At 34.3% G+C, this 19151-nt stretch overlaps 1 long non-coding RNA gene across 1 annotated transcript in view; it reads right to left on the bottom strand.

Moving 5' to 3' along the window:
• LOC137576932 (uncharacterized) overlaps positions 1-18821 on the bottom strand; it is a 46684-nt gene extending 27863 nt beyond the window's left edge. Inside the window, exon 1 of the long non-coding RNA XR_011032349.1 lies at positions 18478-18821. This is a non-coding gene — a long non-coding RNA (uncharacterized lncRNA). The remainder of the gene's footprint in view (positions 1-18477) is intronic.
• Positions 18822-19151: the final 330 nt, after the last annotated feature.

The following is a 19151-nucleotide window of genomic DNA, read 5'->3' as shown; positions in this document are numbered from 1 at the left end:
AACTCAACTGAACTCAACGTCATCGTCATCAACACGAACTAATCGCTTTTTGCAAATGCAAATTTGCATTTTATATGACTTTTTATGTATGTATGTGTATATGTGTGTGTGTGTCTATGAGTGTATCAGAGTGTTTTGGTTACTAGTAAATGGCAGACATGGTTGATTAGCTTTTGGTAGGTAGCTAAAGCCAAAGCATATTAACTGAGTTGATTATCAACCAGTCAGGATAAACCAGAAACCTTTGCGAGAACAAGAGAGTAGCAGGATCTACATAAGTAATTAATTGGATTTCTCAACGAGTAACATATAACCATATCATGACCATCATCGTTTGCCAATTGCCAACTTCCTGCACAAATACTTACATACATCAGTAGATATGTTTATATGGATAGATATGGATACATCCAGTTGGTGGGTTGGTAAAATTGCAAATGTGAGCTAGTTACCATTTGTCTGGCTTACTAATTATAAACAAACTGGCTGTCATTCCTTCTCATGGGAGTAAACAATTGAGGCATATTCCAACCCATCTCATCCTGTTCTGCTCTGGCTCTGCTCTGCTCTGCTCTTCGGGACTGACAAATGACGACAATTGCCTCGCATTTGAGATGCCAACGACTAAATATTTTGCAAATTAAGTCGCTTGGGAGATGTATAACAAAAAATAAACTACTAAAACTGCAATCAAATTTACCATGCATTCAAATCCTCATAAATTTCTATGTATAAATTTTAAATAATAAATATTGACAATAAAATCACTCACTTTACTAATGGCAAACTAAACGAATTGCATATTTTTGCTGCTAAAAAGTTTTTTTTTTACTGCTTTTTCAAATTATTGGAATGGAAACTGTTACAAAAAAAAAGGTCATTAGATATATGAATATACTAAAGTTAAGCCATTTATCTAAGGCAGGTAAACAAAGGTCCTATGGTTAGGGTTTAGTAGAACAACATAAAGAAAATATGCATGAAAAGTGTACTTAAATTAAAGATTTGTTTTTCTCAATTTTTATTGTTAAATTACTTCTTAATTTATGGACTCAATTTTCAAGAAAAAATTGAACTAATGATTCTTTGATTCTAGTTTTTTAATCAGTTTTATAGTAATATAAAACTAAATTGGGATTTATGTTGAATAACAATTTGTCAATTCGCGATGTGAATAAAATGGACCTAAAATAACTCAAATTGAAGCAAATTTCATCTTATCATTTAAAATCTAAGAAATTACAAAGTGTTTCTTTCTACTTAAAGCACTTTCGTGACATTCGTAAAGTTTTCCAAGACTTCTTTAATAATAGATATTAAAAAAAAAAAAGAAGTGAGACAGAAACGTCCATTCAAGCTGTTGTTCTTTCTCTCAGTTTCAATTGTGACAATTGAAATCAATTTTATCAATAGAATTCTTGACAAGCAGCCAATACTTAGATGCTTTACCAAAAAAAAAGTTTCATCAGCTGTTACTCAAAGACTTCTTTTTTTTTTGACCATTTTCTTTCGCTATTGGTTAAGCTGATTTGCTAGGAAGAAAACAAACACGAGACCAGCTGAATGAATGACTGACTGAGTGACAGCTGCCTCTCCAATGAAATATGAAAAACCACAACAATAACAGCAGTAACTGGAAATAAAAACATGTTGCCTTATGGTACCGACATACACATACATATAATATTTGATGTTGACAGAGTGTGTGCGATGTGCGGTGTGTGTGCGTGTACATAATCATGACCTTAAACTTCAACTTCAACATCAGCAACCTGCTGCTGCCAGTTCATCATTATGATGGTGATGACGATGAAGACACGCAAAAACAAAAACCAAAAAAAAACAACATACAGTGATATAAACAGAGAGAAGGAGATAAAGATGGGGGTAAAGATGGAGAGCAAGAAGTAAAACGAGTGTGGCAAAAGCAAATAGCCGCCGGAGACCATGATGTGGCGACTCCAACTGCCTTTGCTTCAGCCTCTGCCTGTGCCTCGGCCTCTCAGCCGCAATTTGCCTGTTGGCTGTTGATCGGACGCGCAAACGACATGAGCAATTAAAAATTTGTTAAATTAATTTTTGCAAAAATTTCATCTCCCTCATCTACCTCAGGCCAGGCCCTTACCTCACTTCACACACAAACACACACACACACATACAAAGAGAGTTGGTCCCGCATTTTGTGTAATTCATTAGGAATGGTTCTCGAGCTTTTTGTAGCTCTTTTTCCCGGTTTGCCGTTTATATTGCTACACTTGACATTTTGTCAGCAGTTGGAATATTTAATTTAATTTCATTTTCATTTTTATTAAATGCGGGCTGGTCTCAGGGCTCAGAAAGTGCTTGGGCAGCAGCAGCAGCAGCAGCAAACACGACAGCCAACCTAAGTTGACATTTATTTGTGCATATTGCGTATACGGCATGTATGCCAGCATACAGAGCATACTCTGCAGGACCAAAATATTCGCTATGCTATTACGTCTAGAGTTTGGTTGTTGTGTGGCGGTTAGCCAAGTTTGTCAGAAGTTCCAGCGCGTTGGTTTGGTCATGTGGAAATGTGTTTGTGTGTGTTTGAGTGTGTGTGTTTGAGTGTGTGTGTTTGAGTGTGTGTGTGTGAGTGTTCGTGTGTGATTGTATGTGTTTATCTTCATTTGGACTTTGGCTGCTACTGTAAACTTTTAGACGGATTTAGCGCAGATTGGATTTTGTCGACTTGTATGCCAAGTTTTACCATTCCCCAGCATTGGCAATTCAATTAAAAGACGAAAAAGAAGTTCTAAAACCCTGTCGAATCTCTCCCCCCCGTGTGTTTGTGTGTCTGTATGTGTAATTAATTTAAAACTTGAAATAGGCAAACCGAAAATGTTAATGACTTGCCCAGGAAGTTTTGCAGATTAGCTAGTACCTACAATTACAACCAAACAACAAATTGGGCACGACCATCACGACGTAATATAAGGGCCACGAAAAATGCTCCGAACAAAACAAAAATTTAATCAAAAATAAAAATCATAACTAAACTCAGTCCTTTTGGTCATATTGACAAATGCAGCTGCAAAAACAAAATCGTTGACAGGCCGATTTCTAGCCAAAAGCATTTTTCCAAACATTCCAAGAAGCCTTTTTTTGTGCCAGCCGACTAAAATATTCCCTTTAACAAGCAGAACAGGAGTAATTAGTTCCTTTAATCGCTTAGACTATATTTGTCTACTATCTTTAAGCACTTTCTTGTTTTTGTTAGTTCTAAAGACTCACACAAATCGAAATCTTTTTGCACAGAAAGTGGAAACCAATTGCTCTTCTCATTGGGGAATTGAAAGAAAGTTTGTCATTGACTTTGCCTGATAGAAATTTATTTGGCCATGAATTCTAAACTCTTAACTCCCAAATAGACTCATCACGTTTGGCTAAGTGATCGAAGTAGTATATAAAAGGAAAGTCAAATGAATGAAACTAATATTTGTTTAAAATGAATTTTATATTCAACTCTTAAATAACCAAATTAAAGTAATTTTTGTCTCATTTCTTGCAGCTTTTGTCTAATATGCTCTTCATAATCTCTTAAATAAAGGGAAGACAACCAAAAAAAAACAAAACAAAAACCCAAAAATTGCCAACAAATTTCAAGCATCGATCACGATCAAAACTTAACTGAATTGAACCGAAGTGATCTGAACTGACTGACTGAATGGTTGGTTGACTGGCCGACTGATGGATCTGGCATCACCTGGGGCATTGTGTCAGCGAATCATAAATACATAATGCCAAATCGAAATTGACTGTTACTGTTGTTGTTGTCTGTTACCCTGGATGGCTGGAAGCTAGGGAGCTCCCTTGCTGAGGCCGCCGATGTCAGAGGGCAACATTTGGTTAAGGTCGCTTGCCTAACGTTTTTTTTGGTTTATTTGGTTGATTAAAATCTACTAAGCCTCTTCCCCAGTGTCTGGCAGAGCTAATGCAAAGAGGAAGCGAGACAATTGCACAATTAAAAATAACAAAACCTACGAACAAACAAACAAACAAACTCAAAATAAAAAAAGGCTAAGAGAGACACAAACAGTGGAAAATTAATTCAGCTTATGCTCCACACAATTGACAATAATTTCTAGCAGCAGCAACACCAAACACCAACAACACGGCAGCAACATCAAATAAAATCCATGCCCATGCAGCTGAAAGTTGAGTCACTTTTAAACCGATTATCAGCCAAACAAAAATGCTTTCAAACCAAACCGGAGTCGAGCCGGGCCAGGCCAAAAACCGGGGCCAACAATTAAACAATTGCAGCTAACCAGAAGAAAAAAAAAACGAATACGAAAAAAAATGAGAAATATTTATGAGCTAGATAAGCGAAATGCTGTTGCTCTCTCCGTCACTCTCTTCATATGTGTGTAAGAGCGAGATAGAGACAGGTAGAGAGAGAGAGAGAGAGAGAGAAAGAGGGAGCAGTAGCAACTGGCCCCAAAAAAAAGCCACAATAATTAAGTCCATAGGAAAATCCGCATAACATGTCAAATGTCATTTGTCTGGCAATCACGATCTGATGATATTGTATTAGATAACTTGCCACTCGCCCTGTCGTTTGTTGTTGTTGTTGCAGTTGTAGTTGTTGCCTGTTGTTAGCCAAATCCAATTCAATCAGTTTACGGTTTGGAAATCAATTAAGACTGACAACATTTTACAAAACCAAATATCCACGGGAATTTTGTGCGTTGAAATGTGTTTGGTTACTTGATACAAATCTTTATTCATTCAGTAAACTAAATTGCTTCATAATTGATTTCAAACCTAAATACAAATACAAGTAATCGAAACAACGTTGTATACCTATATGTAATCCAGAAAGTAAGTTTGTTTGGTTTTCTGCACTTACATTGCAGACAAATTGTGGACAGATATTTTGCTAAGCTTTTAAAACTATAAGTTATAAATGTTGATTAAAAATATGTATCTTATTGTCTTTAATGACAATTCATATTTAAAGAAATTTTGTATATATGTAAAATGAAGATTTCCATTACAAAGAGTTATTATTGTTTAACAACAAAATGAATATAAGCTTTAAGAGTTTGAAAGAAGTAAAAAGAATTGCATAAGAATAATGGAATTTGTTTTTCATAACAAAATATAAAACTAAACAGTTTAAAAGACGATCTGGGAGGAACTCCAAACCTTGTTTTTTCTTTATCATCCTCAAGCCGGCAAACACAACAAGTTTCAATGAAAAAGTTCTCCTAAACAACCAAAATAAAGTTAGACACATATTAAAAAGTGAAAGGATCTTATGTGCAAATCGCAGAATTAAATTCTCTACTCATTAAAGCCTCACTCATTTTGGTTAAAACAGTTCAAGGGCTTAAACAATTTATAGTGAAACAATAAGAAAATATATGTTGTTCCACTGGATCGCAGAAAGTCAATAAAAAATAGTTTAACTGAAACGATTTCAAGAGCATTGCATTATTAATAATGGGTCCCTTAACTGACAGTTGTATTGTTGAGTTGCAAATATTGGAAAATATTTTATATTTAAAACGGCTTAAAAATGATAATTCTTCTTTTATGTGTTACGTTGTTCAATAAAAACTACTGTACATGAAATAATGGCGGAAGAAGACAAAGAAGAAAGAAGACTTTAGCTAATTTACACTTAAGTTTTATTAGTCAAAGAGTCTGTATGTGGGAATCGGTGGCGAGGCTTCTAATGAACCAGAAGCGGGTCATGGGCTCTAAGGCTAGGTTGGAATGTTTATGTAATAAAAAAAACTTAAGAACAAGTAGCAAAATACATAAAATTCGGTAAAGAACTTAACGGTATCTTCGTTTTCTAATTATAATTTGTACATTGAAATTGTAAAAATCCAACTTTAAGATTTCTTTTGTTTAGGAGTCGGACAAATTTATAACTATTTACAAATAGATAAGAAAAATAATTTCAGAACTGTTCTTTAACATTTATAAGGAAGAAAATTTATTGCTCTCTCTCTCTCTCTCTGTTTCTATAGCCATCTTTGTCATGAATTTGCCTCATTGTGTGGCTTGCTTTCATTGAAGTTATTGAATTGATTAGCTTACTTGTCTGCAACACCTGTATCTGAATGGATGTGGGTACATTCGTATGAAGGTAGACATGTATGACAATCATCTCTAGTGCCATTTATGATGAGCAGCAGCAGCAGCAGTCGCATTCACTCAACAATTGTAATGCAAAGTAAAGCTCCCCCAGGGCAACTGCCTGCACTTGTGTTCATTCACTGCCTCCTGCTGCCTGATGCTGATGTTGCTGCCGTTGCTATCGCCTTCTGTCTGCTCTGCCTCTCTCCTTGGCAGCCCTTAGCATCAACATCTCTCAACAATTGCCGACAAATCATTTGGCATTTGACTGTGCTCGTTGGCATCGTTTTCTTTCTTTTTTTTTTTCCCCCCATTTTTCCTTGCAGTTTTTTTTTGGTGTGTTTTTTTTGGCATTTTTCCGCTGCGGTTGCCATTTGGCATGTGCCACAAAATTTGTGAACACCATACCCGCGCATATGTCTGCAGACTGCAGTCGATCCATCTATCTGTCTATCTATCTATCGGGGCTGTCTATATGTCTGACTGTCGGTCGGTCTATCGGTTGTTCGAACGATTTCGCAACCACAACAAAGAACGTTAACCTGTCACAATGTGTATCGAGGTATTTGTCACTTTGGGGCCGATTTGCCTGAATTGTCGCTGTCGCTGGCAATGCAGTTGGCCATTTTTCACACTCCATATGTAGTATTGCATAGTTTCCACTCCACCACTCCACTCCACCGCATCACACTTCACCTTCAACCTCAGAACTCACACATAGTTTATACTGCATTTCTGCTGTATATCTGTCGCTGTCGTTGACTGTGGGCGCGTGCCCCAAATTGCACTTTATGTCCGGTATACCAAGTTATGTTATATGAAAAATAAAAATCACAAAAAAAAAAAAAATAAAAGCCAAATTCGCATACAAATAAACATGTATGGAAGAAAAAACGCGAACCGGCTCCTACATATTGCCAACGAGAGCAACGGCAGCTAATTAAATTATTTACTTAGCTTGAAAAATGCATTTTGTGCAGCAGGTCAGCTCTTGTGTTCATATGGCATGTTCTCTTTTTTGTTTTTTGAAGGGTGTAAATTGAAATATGTTTGCTCGTCGCTGAACATGTTGGCTCCTCTGTTGTCCAGCTAAAAAGGCCATTGACAAAGGGCAACAAAATAAACCTTAAAGCAATTACAATATCAACGTGTCAGCAGCAGCAACCAAAACAAAACGTAATTTTTCTGTTCACGTTTTAATACAAATTGCAAACATTACAAAATAATTTCAAATTGAATTTTCATACACTACTCAAAGTAAAATCGTTGTTGAAAGTATTTACTAGATTTAGTCGTTTCCAATAAATTTTTGATGAATTTTTAGTAAGCTTAATCATCTTTAAGTTTAGTGAGTATTTAGACTTAATAACAAGTTTAAGAACTACCAATTTTAATCATCTGCTGACTTTGTAAAGAAATTTTAAAAATTTCCACAGTGACATGAAATTGTATTCGAGGCTAAAACTTGTTGAGAATTTCTAATAAATGAAGCATAAAAGAGGTGGGCGATTCCACTTATCTCTTATAGACTTTAAGGACTTTTAAATTTGAAGCAATTTTATATAATCAATTGACTATATAAACTTATATTCAAAATTTTCTTATAGGGCATAGAAATATCGTTATAGACCAAATTATTTATATTCAAATTGAGTTGTTTTGAGCTAAAGATAAATGAGCAAAGAAAATTATGTAAAAATTGTAAAATGCAATGAAAAATCAACAAAGTAAAAAAAAGTTTTCTTTTTTATGTCGTTTTTTTTTCCCATTTTACTCGATTTGTTTTTATTTTTTGTTATTGCCAAAACGTGCTCAAGTCATTGGTTTGTTTTTTTTTCCACTTCTTTTTCTATTTCTCCAGGTTTTTTTTTCTCTTTGCTGTCATCAATTGGCTTTTGTGTATTGTCGAGTTGGGCCTTTTTGTCTATGACTTTATGATGTCTTTGTTTCGCTATGGTTGTATTGATTATTACATAATTATGAGGCCAGGTGCTGTTATGTCTTAACCCTCTCTATTTTGCTCCCTGTCTCTCTCTCTCTTTCTGTTACTTAGTCTGTCTAAGTCTGTTTTTGGCTTTGTGACTTTTTTCTTTCACTTTATACAACAATTTATTCTTTGTTTTGTAATTGGAAGGTGCTGAAATCTTGATATAGAAACTTGTAATTGAATATAATTTGTTGAGATACATTTTTTTTCCCCCTCTTTGAGTTTTTGCCAAATTATTTCGTTAGACATTTTCATCGTATGACCTGAATCTAGAATTGGTAATGGCTTAAACTTTGTTAGAGATTGAGTTGAGGTTTTTTTTTTTTGTGCAATTTCTATCTTTTAACACAAAAATTCATTATCATGGCCTCAAGCTAGTTAAATAAAAGTAAGATAGAGAGAGAGAGAGAGAGAGTCAGAGACGTGATGAAGGAGTATGAGGTGGAGGAGGAGAAGGCGGCACAGAATATTAAATGCATTTCCCCCCATCTACTACTTCTTTTGGCCACAGAGAGAAAAAGGTACGACGACATGCAACATGTTATTTAAGCGTAAATCATTTCTTGACTTTGCCCAGTTGAGAGGGTTGAGTTCAGTTCGTTTGAGTTAAGAAAAAAAATGAAAAGAAACTACAGACAACAAAAACAACAACAACAAAATGTAAGAAGCCTGCAGAACTTGCAAGTCGAATTGGAATTTCGATTTTTCACAAGTTCACATGTTGCTTCTCAAGTGCGTTGCGCCCTGTGACCATGGAAGCGAAACGATGACGATGACGATGTCGGAGACGACCAAGCAGATGACTATGATCTTAATAATGATGTGGATGACGACGATGATGATGATGGTGCCGCCAACGCCGCCAACAACTTCTAGTTGTGGCATTTTCCATTTTCATTTTCACACGCGGTCATTAGAGTTGAACCCACTTAAGAAGAGAGTGAGACTTGGGGTCTTGGGATGGTACTCCTTTTGGCCATTTTTCACACAATCGCAGCAGAAATAAATTAAATTTAACTTGCATTTTTTTCGTTGTAGTAGTTGTTGGCACTTGAAATTGCAAAACAACAACAGCAACAGCAACAAAAGGGCTAGGGCTGTTCTAAGTACTCGCTGGCTGGCTGGCCATGCATGTTGTTGGTTTGTTTGCTTGTATATACAAGAATGTATCTTGTAGATACTTTTGCTCTACTCTACTCTACAGAATTGCAGCTCTGAGGCTCTGCTTGAGCGCATTCTGCCATATGCAAATTAAAATTAAAAGCCTTTTTGTACTGCTTAAGTTATTTTCTTCGTTTTTCATTTTCTTCCTTCTCGCGCTCTGCTGCTGCGAGGCTAGCCACTCAAAGCGAGGAGGAACTTGCTCTTGGACTTGGTCTTGATATTGGTTGTTGGTGTTGGTGTTTGGTGTTTGGTATTTGGTTTTGGTCTTCTGCCTATGACTTTACAATTTGTTTGACTTTTTGCGGCCGCGGCGACGGCGGCCATGCCGATAGGCTCTGAAGTGTGAAACATGCCTTTAACTTGAGCCACACACACACACACATAGATAGAAACACATAGAGACGCAGATTTAGATACAGATACAACTCAGCACAAAATGACTTCGTACTCCGGCCAGCGACAAGTCCGTCGACGTGAGTTTCTTGGCTTGTCATTCCGAACTCCAACTCCAATTCCAAGCTCCAAGCTCTGACTTCATTCGTCGTCGACGACGTTGTCTGGCTGTCGTTTTGTCTCTTTGTCTGTCTCCGTTTGTGTTGGATTTTGAACTTCTTTAAGCGGAAGTTCAAGGCGTTCACTCAATTGTATCGTGTAATGAAATGTTTTATAACACAGACATCGTCTGGGTCTCTCCCCTCCCTCTTACTCTCTCTCTCTCTCTCTCTGTTTCTATCTCGTTCTACCTTTCAATCTGTTCCTAGATGGGCATATTCTAAATGTATTTAACAGTTGCGTTTGGGTCATTGGCTTTGACCGGCAGCGGTCCACACTGCATTAGCTTGAATTTCCTCATTAGCATTAAATATATGTAATATTTATGCAAATATTTACAAAACAACAAAAACTCAATCACTCTCGAAATTCTGTTCACATCATTTGTCATGAGGCGACAGTGGGGTTAAAATCAATCAGTTAATTGATGGCAATAATTAAACTAAAGCAAAAAAAAAAAGAGACCCACAAACAAAACTTCTTCTTCTCCCTCTACTTACATTTTTTTTTCGTTTGTTTCGTTCGTCTGAAGGTTGTAGACCTTCACAGAAATTGACGTAACTTATTCGCGTTTATATCACTCCACACACACACACACAGAGAGAGATAGATCCACTGGATCCATACTGGGAGAACTCCATGGCTATAGATACCATCATCAGTGTCGGCTCACGCAATGAGCAACAAGCTGGCGCGTCAAAATTAATACGTTTTTAAATGCCAAGCCACGCAGCTTCCTGTAGAACCACCAGAAAGCTAACCACTCGCAGGTTCTCCTAAAGCCCTCAAAAGGCTTACGCACATGCGCGTAATAATTATTTTTATTTTCTTACATTTTTTTTTATCTTTTTGGTTTGCTTTAGTTTTGCTTTTGACTCTCAGGTTTCAGGCCTCATAAGTCTTTAAGAACCAAGTTGGCCAAGGTTTTTTTCTCCTCTTCATATTCTTTTATATTTTTGGACCCAAATGTCAGATTACTTGCGAGGGCTGGTCATTGAGTATGGACCGATTATGAATAGTTGCTTAACTTTATATTTATTTCCGGGTTATTTAAATTCATTATCTCGTGGACTTATTTTGATTAAGGTTTTTTGAACTTCATAAAATTAAATGTCTTCAAACGAACTCCGTAATTCGGCCAAAATATCAATCATCCGCCCTCGGTACCTTCAAACTTTTCCTATATTTTCTCTCTCTTGTAGATTCTTGCTACATAAATTTTGTTTTACGGTGAGGTTTAACAAAATCTAATAGAACTTACTAACTAAAATGTTCTAAGCTAAACTCAGTTCTTGCAAATTTAGTTTTTTGAAAAAAAGTCGGATTTGTTTGATTTGTAAAACATTTAAAAGGCTTTCAAATTTGTAAACTAAATTCTAAATCTATTGTTTGAAAATTCAAAAAACGGCCCAAAAGTGGTTGAAGCTTTTTGGATTTAGAAGTCAAACTCTTCTCCTTATGTATATACCCTATTCTCTCTTCTATACGTAAGGACTCTTGGATTAGAGAGTCCAACTTTACTTTATTAAGAGATCCTTTTCCTAAAAAAGATACCTCATATTCATTTAGTTATATAATTGTCGGCTACTTAATCAAATGAACTAAAAATTCTTGTTTTAAAAACTTTGAATGTTTCCAGGTATTTCGCTTATTTGAACCTTGGACCATTCCATCGAATATATTTAAAATTCAAGTATTATAAGTAGCTTTATTTGTATTTACCTAGCCCAAGTGTAGTTTCAAGTGTTTAAACTCATTGTGTTAACCTCGCAAATTAATGATGGGTCCCGGCCCCCAAGACCCAAAAGCGAAACTGAAATGTAAATTGAATTTTAAAAGCCAATTTAAAATGTACGCTTACCCCCTTACCTCGCCTCGTACTGTACTGACCATAATTAAAAATTAACTTCAATTTAACACTCGCTGGCCAACTTGATTTTGTTTCTCTCCTTTTCATTTATATATATGTATGTATATACTTTTTTTTGACCAACATCAATTTGTGATAATACGCAATGGCCAATGTGTGTAGTTGTTTCTTTGTCTTAATTAAACTATTAATATTAGTCTAACAAATAATATTTTTTGGTCATTGCTTGTCTGACTTTTTGCCATTTCAAATTTAAAGTAAACTGCATTACAGTGAATGCAAAAATTAATTACCTGTAAAAGGGCAAAACACTCATATACTATTTCCATCTCTTTCTCTCTCGGTATGCTAATCCAATACGCCCCTAATTTGGACTTCCACTTTGTTGATTTGAATTTAATTTGCGGCCATTCAATTGGAAAATTTTTCAACTACCATCAGCCAATTGCTAAATGAAATTTTACATGTAATTTCATTTTAATGTAAATGAAACAAATCAAAATATAAAAGTTAAAACATTTCATAATGAATGGGTTGGAAAAATTTAATGATCTGCAGCATTTTTAAAAGATTTATGACTATAAGCTATAAAAAGGATCTTTTCAAAAGGGGAGCATTAGTTAGTTAAAAAAGTAATTGTTATTGAAAGTGTTTGTTACATTTTTTATATATTCTATTTCTTTTATCAGAAACTAAAGACAGGTCCGAAGACTGACAAGAAGATTAATTTTAATGTCAAATTGTTTATCCAATTACCTAAAGTGAACGAACTCCCTTAATAAAATTCCAGTTGAAGAGCTAATTATCTGAACCCTTTTTTTTATTAAATAAATCAATTTATTTACAATTCAGGAAGTGGTTAACGAATAAATCAAATACATAATAAACCAATTCATATACAAATTTTTCTTTTGATCCCTTCCGGTAACTGGTAGATATCGGATTGATAATATTATTCAAATTTCACAAAACTTTACACTAAATGGCAACAATAAAGTTTATCCATTGTACATTTTTCCCCCATTTGTATATATTTGTATAGTAGCTATGGTTCAGAGCAATTTAAACAATTTTCAATTAACATAAATTAAGCCGACACACACAAAGAGACACGCAGACACATAAATGCAGGCATATCGGAATATATATCTGTATATCGGAATTCAAATATCGACAGCTGCCGAGTAAATTTTTGCATACAATTTTATGATTAATTCGCTTGGAATTTAATTGCCAAACGGGCCCGCCAAAATGTTCGCCGATGCCAAATGTAGACAAAATACGTTTTTGAAAAACAAAATCACCCCTTCGAAAAACAAAATCATTTCACAAAACATTGTTCAATTTGAAATGCAAAAATGTTTGCCGAGTTTTGTGCAAACTCAACCCACAAAAACAAAAAAAACTGAAAAAAAGACGCGCGATTTTATGCAAATTTCGCATGCTTGTTAACATTTATTGCCGCCTAGGGAAAGAGGGATGGTGGAGGGGTACAAAAAGGTGGCCAAAACGCACCACAAAAATACAGTTTACCAGGTTACCCTGTTATCAGAGAAAGAGTCAAAGAGTTTGTTGAGTATACTGAAAGGTAAGAAAATATTAATCTTTTGGGAAGGTTATATAAAGTCGTCAATGCCATTAAAATTAATTTTCTTTGTCAACTTTTTTGGGTTATAAACCAAGACAAATCAGATGTAAGTATTATTAGTAGGATAAGATAAGATAATATGGATCTGATATCGATTAGGAAGATGTTGAGTTGGCATCCGATTAGTAGTTAAATTTGTCGAAGGACCAAACAATGGTCTAAACTCAACCCACTAAAGAACTAGAAGAACTCGAAGAACTAGAAGAATATCATACCTGACTAAACTCAACAAGAATGATTAACTATTAGCACTTACTATATTATGGCTTTAGTAGTTAAAGGTATTTTCTCCTACTTTGCTTTTATTAAAGTAGAAGTAAACATGTTAAAATATAATGTAAATGCATATTACAATTATATATCTATACCCATGTAACTCAATATGCACAGGGTATTATGAAGTCGTTGTCAAATATTCCTTTGTTGTTTTGGCATAGTTACATTTTGGGCTATTGTTTTGTAGATTTTATTGGTCATAAAATGCAGAGCAAAAGTTTAATTGATTCAAATTGAAGTGCCTCTAGAATGCTGGGCACGTTGTTACCATCTCTCCCACTTAAATGAGATAAGAATTTTGGGGCTTACGTGTCGTATAAGCATTATTCATTTATGATTGTCTGCCAGTCTGCCTATCTATCGAATTGTCTGTCAGTGTAACTATCTGAGTGTGTGTGTGTGTGTGCGCCTATGATTAAATAATTGAAAGATGAAACAGATAGGAGGGCTTACAATGTTTGCTCATGAGTTAAGCATAAAGAGCAAATAATTTAAATTTAATTGCATTTTCTTCCCGAATGAAAATGAATTTTGATATGCAAATTGCAAAGTTAATTGATTGCAAGCAAAAATCGCTAGGGAAATATTATATGTGTACATTATTAGGGCGGGTGTGGAGGGGGGAGAAAGGTATTTAAATTATGCACATTCACATCCACATGAAAAGCAATCAACAAAATTCTGATTAAATTACGAATATAATTTAACAAGGATAATTGAAAAGCGTAAAAATTTAGAAAATTATATGAAAACTTTTTAACAATTCATCAAATTTTGTTTCATCTGATGATTGTGTGTGGAAAATAATTCATTTTAATATGTCTCCAAGCATTCTTTATGACCTGACTTGAACAACTTAACACTTTAATCAAATAAATACCAAAAGAAACTGAAATTAAAAGAAAAGCAATTTATTTTCTATGCATCTTTAATAAGAGTTTCCCTCTCCTGGGAAACAACTTAAACTTAGTTGCAATAAAATGCGGAATAATATATTAAATAAAACTATAAAATCAAACTTGAGACATTACACTGGACGACAAGAGAATTACATTATAGATCTATAGAAAACAATATCAATTCCCCAATTCATTCATTAATTCTATAAAGAATCTAGCTTCGAATGTTTTATAGGATTACTTGAGAAAGTTTGTAGTTCGACTGCCAAAACCAAAAACTTGTTTTTTTTTCTTCTTAGAAATGTCATCGGTTTTGTGTATAAATTAAAATGTGAATAAAATTATTGTGTATCAGGTCAGTTTATGTTTTAGTTTAACTCCTTGACAACTCACTTGATTTTTATTTTAAACTAGTTTAAGAAAGCAACATTAAGCTAATAAATTGATGACTTTTAATGGTTTATCACTATTTGATAGCTTAAACACTCATTACGCCTCTAACTACTCCAATTAAGGCTAGGATTCTAAAAACCTTAAATCTTACTTTACTCTCAGTGTTTTGCGTAATAAATCATAGATTTTCTTAAGCAGACTATGTAGTAAATAATTTAGAAGGATGCTTGGAGATAAAAACTTCACAAGCAATGACTAAACTTAACAGAGAATCGAATCAGGTAAATTTCATATATTTTTTTCACAGTGTATTTTTATATCCCGTAGAGAAGAAATGCCGGAAAAACACATCTAGCAAATTAATTGAACAATAAAACTGTTCTGCATTTGCAAGAGCTTAAGACAACAGTCAAAAGAGACAACAGGCTAAATGTTTGATATGGCAAGGTAATAGGATATATGTATGTATATGTAGATAGATACATACATATAGAAAACACAAATCCCAAATCGCTGTTATTGTTGTTGGTATTGAGTTAAGCCACTTTCCTGAAGACAATTTCACTTTCCTCTAGCCGAACATTAACTCACCTGTCTTAAGCTTGTGGCATGTCCATGTGTATCTATCTCTAGATGAGCCTCGTTTGCCCTGCTCTCTCTCTCTCTCTCTCTTTCACACTCTCTTGTGTGTGTATGTGTGAGTGACTGATTAATGAGAATTTCGTCAGTCCTGTGTTTTGTTGTTGTTGGACTTGTAAGCAAGCTAAAGGTGAAATTTGCTGATTTTTACCTTTTGGTGATAAATTCCAATTAATAATGCAAAAACCACAAATCGAACTGATGGACACATTTACATTAACATTAACACGCATATACACACACACACACACACACCCATACACAGTTTATATATTTCTTTTAGCGAATTTGTCAATTTTTTCTTTTTGTACTTTTCTTTGACCTTTCCTGCAAGTAAAACGAAAGAGAAACAAATAAATAAAACAGAACAAAAAGGAAATATCTAAAAGATTTATATAAGAAATATGAAAAAATTGTATGTTAGACAAAAACTGGCTAAAGTTTTTCCTTTCTATATATGATTTTTACCCGGTTAGTGGGTGGTGGAGGGAAAATGAACTGGGTATGACTGGCTACTAAAACTGTCTCAAGTTAATCGCTTTTATTTATTTTTACCCTGTGCTAAAACAAAAAAAAATATATTTAAAAAAAGGGAAAAGAAAAGACTTAACTGCAACCGGTTTTTCCACTCACACAGACACATACAGACACAAACACACACAGACTTACGAACGCACACCATGTTATAGGGATTTTTGCGCGCTTTTAGCTATTTTCTTCTTTTTAATATGAACTTTTTTTTCTGTTGTTGTCTTCCTTTTGTGGGCAACTGTTGCAGAATTTATGAAAATCATAAAACAAAAGCGAATTTCGCCTCACACATGCAACTGTATGCGAATGCGACTATGTGTGTGTGTGTGTATCTATCTGCCTATGTATTTGTGTGGCTTAGGTTGCAGTTGCAACAACAACCACAACAAGCTTCCCAATGTCTAGCCAGGTAGCTGCTGCTGTTGTAGCTGCTGCTCTTGGCCAGGTTAACACGCCAGGTTGGCGACGTCATAAAGTCAGCTGCCGCTTCTGTCTTCGTCTTTTGTGACTTGTGACGCTTTTCTTGTTGTTGTTGCTGGAGCTTGTGCTGGTGCTGCTATTGCTGATGTTGCTGTTGTAGCTATATGGTTGACAGTGCACCAGCAAAAGCAACGGCGAAGGCAGCAGCAGCAGCAGCATCATCATTATCATCATAGTTGCTAAAAGGGAGGCAGCTTTCAAGGCTGTTTAGAAGCCCAACACAGTGGGCTACATTTCAAAAAATAACACTCTTAAATATATGTAGAAGAAGTTTATAGTTTTTTAACGCAGAAAGATGTGATCTATGTTTAAAGAGAGTTTAATGATATCTAAGTACCCAAGATTTATTAAAACGGGTCAGATGAATATTCAGAATAAACTTTAATTGGATACTATGATAGGTAAGATAACTGTGGCTAATCTCCCTTTTAATTTACTGATTACAATAAAAAACACTCGGCGAAAATTTTAACCATAAAAATACACTAATTTATGAGTAATGCCAAAAGGCAGAGTGTTAATTTCGGTGTAAACTTATTTAGAATCTTTCTTCAGCTCTTAAGACTAAGGTTTTAATTAAGTGATCCAAAGATAGAGCAATAAATGACCTAGTCAATCTTAAACTTACTTCTTTAAAGCCCTTTGCTTGGCTTTTAAGGCCAAGCTAAGATACATATATGTATGTACATAAGCAATAACTGACCTACTCAATTAGACTTGCTTCTACTATTGGAATTATCAAAAGAAAGTCTTTTAGAATTAGCTAAGAAATAGAACTGTTGACTAAACAATCTATTCATATTTAAGTATATAATCCCTATTTAATCAAAAGCGTAATAAGTTTCTATTTTGGTCAACCATCTAAAATATATAATGCTACTACTATAATCTAAGACTATTATTCCATTCGAATGTTATTTAATGAAATGTAAGTCAAATTTACAAGGAATAAAAATGTATGAAAATAATTATGATATACAAATTGTTTAAAACAATATATTCTAAAGCACAACAAAAAATGAAAACAAAACTTTTTGAACTCACTTAACTCACTTGTTCGAATGAGTTTATAGAAGAAACCCCGAGAATATGGGGCTCTAAGAATCAAGATGTACTTGGCATTTACTAAATAGTATTAATTTTTTTTAAATGACACCATTTGGTATGTATTACATATATTGTTTATATTTATAATTCATAATAATAAAATGTTATGAGTCAGTCGAGTCTTCTTAGCTCATTGAATTCAGTTCGTTCATTTTAAATCCTACTTATTCCTTCCAAATGTGAGTTCTTCTATTCATTTATACTTTTAACCTATTTACTTGAACCGCACTATGTCTTTTAGTATTTATGTCACGTATTTACCAACATATTCCAAATGTATATACTTTTATTATTAATATAATAATTAACATATCAGTGATACGATTATTTTGCTATATCAACCATATAAGTTGTTCGATTCATTCAATAAACAATTAAAGAATGAAGTACTCTTTTACAATTCAAATACAATAATTGGCAATAGGCTTTAAAGGTTACTCATAATTTTAATAATAAAAGGTCTTTTAAATTGATCTTCACTTTTTTAAATAAAATTTTAACATTTTGCATTATGAGTATCTTTTTGTCATATTAGCCCAGTGTATTTAGACAGACATCTCACACTCACTTACACTCACACAGACACATCATAAAAACACACACACACACGCATACACTCACAGGGACAGTACATACTTAATTTTTGTTTCTTGTTGTTGTTGCTTTTTGGTCTCAAGTTAAATGCATTTCTATTTGTTTAAAAGATTTGTCTTAGCATATTTGTCAAAAGACAAAACAAAACAAAAAATAAAACATGTTTTAATTAATTACAATTAATTGTTAAAAATTCGTTGTTGTTATTTTTAGTTTCCTTTACCGTTTCGTATATAATTTGTTGTTGTTGTTGTGTCAGCGTTTGGTTTTTGTATTTTGTTGTTCTTTCGTTTTCGTTTGTTGTTGTTGTTTTTGTGGTGATTGCTTTTGGTTCTTTCTCAATTTGTTTATAGAACTTTTTGGACGCGACGCGATCTGAGTGGTTAATAGTGAGAGAAGACTACCAAACAAATTGATGATCGGTTTTGATTTTGTTTGAAACTATTTATTTGAATTTATACTTCTTCTTCTTCTTCGTTTTGCTTCGGTTACTACTTCTGTTGGCCGTCAATATTTGGCTAAAAAAACACATTCAACACGCAGCGGTTTGTTCGTTGTTCGTCTTTCAATGGCTGGCAAAGCTCAACTAACTGGCTAAAATGGACTGACTACTGACTCTGGCCAAGAGACCTGAAGCCAAAAACGGCAACGAACTGAACTGGTTTTTCGTAATGCGGCACGAAGCATTGAGTCGGCTCACACACAAACACATTTATACATGTATATATTCTCTCTCTCTCTCTGTCTCTCTAAGTTACCATGTCTGACTCTGTCTGGTGTCTGTGTCTAGTTTTGGCTTGTGCTCTTTTAGTTTTGCTTACTACTTATGTTACTATAGTATTCCTTCTTCTGTTTTTTTTTATTATTGTTTTTTGGCCAAAATGCTAGTACTATTGG

Source organism: Drosophila tropicalis, unplaced genomic scaffold (assembly GCF_018151085.1).
Source record: "Drosophila tropicalis isolate 14030-0801.00 unplaced genomic scaffold, ASM1815108v1 contig_593, whole genome shotgun sequence".
In the NCBI taxonomy this organism is placed as follows: domain Eukaryota; kingdom Metazoa; phylum Arthropoda; class Insecta; order Diptera; family Drosophilidae; genus Drosophila; species Drosophila tropicalis.
This window is presented reverse-complemented; position numbering and strand designations above follow the sequence as displayed.